Source organism: Ischnura elegans, chromosome 2, assembly GCF_921293095.1.
Source record: "Ischnura elegans chromosome 2, ioIscEleg1.1, whole genome shotgun sequence".
Classification (NCBI taxonomy): domain Eukaryota; kingdom Metazoa; phylum Arthropoda; class Insecta; order Odonata; family Coenagrionidae; genus Ischnura; species Ischnura elegans.
The window spans coordinates 95964956-95971197 of record NC_060247.1 but is presented as its reverse complement, the minus strand read 5'-3'; the positions used below and the strand labels follow the sequence as shown (position 1 = coordinate 95971197).

General features: G+C 38.6%; 1 non-coding gene across 1 annotated transcript; it reads right to left on the bottom strand.

Annotated features, from left to right (window-relative positions):
- Window positions 1–5200: 5200 nt before the first annotated feature.
- Window positions 5201–5272, bottom strand: Trnae-uuc. The gene has a single exon. It is a non-coding gene; the product is annotated as a tRNA-Glu (tRNA).
- Window positions 5273–6242: the final 970 nt, after the last annotated feature.

Sequence of the window (6242 nt, the reverse complement as noted above, 5' to 3'; positions counted from 1 at the left end):
GAATGTAAGTTATTATAACACCGCAAATTATTGTAATAACTCTACTCAAAGGTATAAATGTGATGGTCTTATGTACTACAGTTTCGTGTACCAGATGATGGCTCTATGAGTGAATATTTTGTGAAAAATGAAGTTTGATATTCCATTCTAACTAAGAATATATTATTCGCGTTATGATAACAGCAAGATACCGCTGTAATCGGAGCTTTGAGATAACTTCCACTTTTTTGGAAAATATATCACTTAAAAGTGTACTTAAATAACGTTTTTATAATTATTTTCATCCGAATCTATCTACATAATACACTTTGAGCCACCTCTAGGGTGTTTGGCGGTGGCTGATCATTCACCAACATGTAGCATGCAAGAGGACCGATTAATCCACGCCGCACGGTCTCAGAAATATTACGAAAAATATCAAAATATACATATTCATGCAAAGAAAAAACTTGCCAATCGTTAATATTCAAATAGAAAATCCATTCAAGAATAATATTTTTCATTTTTATCTAACTTATGACATCTACATAATACAGAATTAGAACGCGTGCAAAAAAGAGCTGCCAGGTATGTGAATGGTCGTTACGATAGTCTTGTTAGCGTAACTGACCTCTTAGATAAACTCGGATGGGAATCTCTGTAGGACCGTAGATTGAAGAGTAGACTAAACCTTTTAGATAAATTTAAGAGCAGTGTCTTTTCTGAAGAAGTTAACCATATCTTTCGGACGCCAACATACTACGGAAAATCAGATCATATAAATAAAATAAGAGAGATAGATTGCAGAACAGACAGGTTCAGAATGTAATTTTTTCCACGATCAATAAGAGATTATAACGGCAGCGATAGAATTCATAAATAGATTAGGTGACTTGTAGTGTAGCCTACTAACCTATGCAAAACTTAATGCATGTTTCTTAATTTTATTATTATTTCTAACAGCATATGGCAGTATAATTTGTTAGTATGCGTGACGTTTTTTGGACCGTGTGGTGTGCATGTGGGAGTCCAATTGCATGCTGCATGCTGGTGATTGATCACCCCCTGCCAAACACCCTAGAGGTTGCTCGCAGGGTATTATGTAGATGTAGATGAATACCCTGCGAGTAACCTGTAGGGTGTTTGGCAGGGGGTGATCAATCACCAGAATGCAATAGGATTCCCACTTGCACACCACACGGTCCAAAAAACGTTACGCATAACAACAAACCATACTACTATTAATGGTATTTGCGATTAACCTTGTGTCTCCAGATCAGCAAAGCGCACTATTGCAATTGAGGACGTCAGCTTCCGTGCCACTGGCCTTGATACTCGGATCTTGGTGAATGGGAGGGGTATTGTATTATTGTCGACTGCCACACTTGCTTAGCGGTCTTCATTATTGACTCGCGAGACATCTTGCTACTCCATCTCCATCTTCCGAGCTCATCTTTCTCCGGCCCAGTTCGCCTCGGATCGGTGTTATGATGTTGCCTCGTCACTAGCGCTACTTTCCTCCTCGTTGTGCCGAGTCCACACGCCAGCATCTCCTTAAAGACACGCAGACGCGGGACGAATGCGTGCAATACATCACGTAACCCCGCGGAACGCACCGTATTCCACCTCTCACGCGGCTATGGGATATCCATCATTCAAGCCCGTTCCGTAATACTTAAGTCATAAAAAACCTACATCCATACATATATGCATTTTCCTCCGCAAGTAATAAAGGTAAATAATGACTGTTTACGGCCGACACAATGAAGTGTGACTTTAATTCTACTTACTTCGTCATTAGTCGTGTTCGCGAATTCAGTTTTAATTATTTGTAGAATCGTATTCATCAAATCCGGTTTGATTAATGGTGGCCGTGAATTTGACCGTATATCGTCAAGTGGCAAAATTGTGTCCCCACTCTACGCATACTAAGATTGCAGTCGTGTTTGCTCTTCTTTGGGTTGTTGTGGCTGATTTGCTGAAAGGTTTATGGAAATGGGATAGTACGATCTATTTATTTCGGTCTTTATGGTTTTCTTTATTGTGACAAAGTCTTTTTATGTTGTAAGGAATTGATAAGCCTCTGGTAGAAGTACTTTCAGAGTTATGATACAAACTATATTTATCTTATTTAGTAGAGTAAAATAACATCTTTTTTGTACAAAATACGAGTCTAATGTTTTGCCGTTTATCGGGGACATGAGTGCATTGCGAAGTAATCCGTTTACACGGTACATTAACATGTGCGGGTTAATGTTCAAATGTATGAATACGAGAATGAACGCCAAAATGCACTGTGTAACCACCCAACTTGTGCAAGTGCATGCACAGAAAATATAACTTGTTCTAATTTGGTTCATGTATTCGTACATGTTCCGTTCCGGACCACCAAAATCATTCACGCAAACCTACATTAACTTGTACGTGTTAATGTACCGTGTAACCAGGCCTTAAGACCATATTTTGCTGCAATTTTGGTAATTTCGGTCTAGTGCTGTATTTTAATGGAATCTAAAACTTTGAGGATGTTACCGCAAGCGGGAATTGTCCGATTTGCTTGATGAAAATACATTAGAAATCTTTTGAAACGGTAGTTTGGCTCTAATCCTCATGCGCATAGCTTTTCTTTTGTTTCATATCTCCATTGTTCTTGGATTCGGTATCGTCTCTATTAGATAACGGAAAGATTTTTACCCGCTAATGAAGTAATTGATCTCCATGAATAGGTATAGAGGTCTCAATGTGACTATGATGAAGCATTCTTCCACTATTATATTGAATAAAAGATAACATTCCCAGTAATTCATCTACCAAAGACAATGGTATCCGTGAAGCGAGGAATATATCCTATTCAGCTTGACAGTTTTGTTTGATTAAAAATAATTTCACAAGGAGGGGTGTCGATAGTGACATGAAGTTATTTTATAAAGCGTATTTAAGTTCTTTATTTGCCAACATTGTGATATGCTTCCAATGAGCACATTCGAATCAGTTTCATCGCTATCAAATGTTGTGTCAACCCCAACCATGTAAAATATAGAACTATCAGTCAGCAAGAGCGTTGAGAAAACGTATCCCAGTACATCATCTATCATTAGGTTGATTTGTATGGTGTGAATTTCACAGATGGACAGCACCGCATGACATAAATTTCTGGAATTTACATGGTCAAAATTTAAATTTGAGAAAGGGAAGTTTTGTTAAAATTCTTATACTAAATGCCACAGTGTTGGTTAAGATTATTCAATTAATGTAATATTTTGTCTTCACGATGTCCTAATTACTCTGCTTTGCTAGATATGGGGCATACTTAATGACTGAAAAAAAAAGAAACCGGCTTGCCTTGGAATACTTTTTAAAGCGATTTATTCATCACATTCGGGGCACGCTGAGATGCCTCGTATGAGTATTTTTTCCTCATCCAAAGAAAGTTTTATTTCTCCATCACGCACCGATTAAATACCTAGTGACGAAAGGATCAGTAGCCGTTGTTTTCTAACGGAACAATTCATATTGCATTCGATTGAGTAATACCTTTGAGTTGCGTATACTTCGCAACTAAACGCTGGAATTTAAATCTCCAGATAAGGTAGTGAAAAGGAAAATAAATTATTGACTTTCCGATCGCGCATCTTTGTAATTTGATGAGTGCAAAAAAGGTTTACGTAATTATTTTTTTAAAATCTTTATCTGTGTGCCGTTGGACTGCGGGAAAAAATCCTTCATTCATTAATACCCCACTTGACTATTTCGTAATGGAAAATTTTTGTGCTGATTTTATGCCATTATTAAGTTTCAACTTTCACAGTTTAGTTTCCAGCAATAAAAGATTTCCTGGGGGTCGACTTGGCTGATGTAGAAATCATGAGGCGTTCTCTATCACTTCGGCTATGAGAAAATAGATTGCCGTGATAGAATAAAGTAATTTAAAGTAAAGGAGGATATTCGTCACTGTCGATTTTTTTACTGTAATACCTCATAAATACTTGGAATTATAACAGGTTGCTAAACTTAAGCTTAATCTATAATTAGAATTTCATAATTTATGCGGTCGGTTAGTACTTTTGTGCCCCAAATCTATTATAAGTAATTAATTATAGTCAGTTGTGACGCAGCTCACCAATATTCTTTGTTATTGTTATGGGGATCGACCGAGTTAGTAACGAGGAAGTCCTAAGAAGGGTAGGAGAGAAGAGAAGCCTCATGAAAACCTTAATAAGAAGACGGAACAACCTTATAGGTCATATCTTGAGACATGATGGCCTGATGAAGGCAATCGTCGAAGGACAATTGGAAGGCAAGAATGGAAAAGGAAGACCCTGAACAAAATATATGGAACAAGTAAAGAGAGATGTGAAAGAGAAGAAATACGTAGGTGTGAAAAGATTAGCTGATATGAGAACTGAGTGGAGAGCTGCGTCAAACCAATCCTAGGATTGTTGACCAGTGATGATGACTGTTATGGGCATTTCATGGATGGGCTACCATTACCATTCATCGGCTTCGTTGATGTCATTTTTGTTCCGATTTGGGAGCTTTGATATTTACTATTTTATAATACCCTACTGTTTGGATGTTCGGCGAGAAGTGGCTCTTCGAGGTAACTGATGAATCAACGCAGTGTTACTGACAACCGTTGCCTTTTAACACGTATATGACTAAGAATTATTACCCATTATTATTGTTTACCTTATTTGATAGTCTTATACGTTTTATCTTACTTGATTGTAATTGCCGTAACTTAAAGACTGCTCTTAGTTCCATTCCATAAATTTCATTATTCAATTGTAGGTATAGATTCGTAATCGAGTTGATCAGAAGGAGAGAAATTAACTTGAAACGAAAAACTGCCAAACAACTGCTCTCTCAAGGAGCCGTTGAATTTTCGCTACAACTACCTGTGCGTAGAAAACATCCTGGGGTAGTTCGATGGACACGACGCATTTCTTACTTTCATTATTAGGACTGCAATCACTATGCTGCTCATTTTTTAAATTTATTTTTATACATTGCCACACCACCGAAAACTTAACTGTTTGGCCTTTACATCGGGGTTTTCATAACATTTAGCAATTAGAAATACACAAATAGACAAGTCCGGGATAGGGATAACCAACCCAGGCGCAACTCCAACCCGCGACCTTCGGTTTGGCAGGCGCGAACTTTACCCCACCATTTTCGTCGTTCAAGGGCGTCCGTCATTCAAGGGCGGCAGCAAAAGTTCCCATGCTGGGAATCGAACCCGGGCCTTCTGGGTGAAAGCCAGATATCCTAGCCACTAGACCACATGGGAGGTATATTTGAAACGCAGCTGATCATTGTTCCTTCGCTAAACTAATTCCTTCAGCTCCCTGTTGTTCTTCTTCCTTGTGTCCTTCTTTATGTACTCCAAGTCCTAATGTCCTTCCTTTGGCGATTTTTACTTAAATTCTTCTCTCAGTTGTTCTTTTTATGAAATTACTCTGTCAGGAGACAAAGTAATTTCATGAAAAGTGCTTATTCTGTGGGTCCTTCTCTAGCGTAAGTAGGTCCTCAGGTCATGCAATTTATTTATCACTAAAATCCCCTACAGAGCTACGAATGCTTGAACGAAAGCAACATCTTTTCGATTTTTTTTGCTTTGAAAATCAAGGTGTTACTGTTTATTTAGGGATGGATAAATGTTTTTAAAGTTGTCTCATTCTCTGAGTGATTCAATATTACTTCGTGGATTTAATATATTCTTATTTTGTTTCGAAGTCGATTCTTGAGTACCGATACTATTTGAAGCAAAATGAAATATCTTTATTGGTGAAAAAATTAATTCAGCCGTCGTTATTTACGTCACCTCGCTTGTGATCCATACATTTCATTTAGCAGCCACTTCACAGGTAGCGATACAATCGGGATCAATCGTTAAAATATATGTATCGGTGAAAAAATTGAATCAACCGTCGTAATTTACGTCACTTTGCTAGCAAACCATCTGCTTATATTCACGAGGAGACATCCTGTTGACGGTACTGGCCATTTTAGCTGGAAATCCTTGGATGGGCGATGTAGACCAAATTCCCTCCGCGCTTGACGAGCCGAGCTCGGCGATGCGCATTGCACAATTGGGCGGTCATGCGCGGTAAAAAGGATCGACCTCGCGTCGCATTGCGTTTAAACCTAATCCATCCGATCGGAAGACCTTGAGCGGGACTGAGGGAGGACCTTGATTGGAGTGACTGCTTACAAGACCTACTGGGTGCTGAAGCTATCGGCGGGTAATCACCACCCCG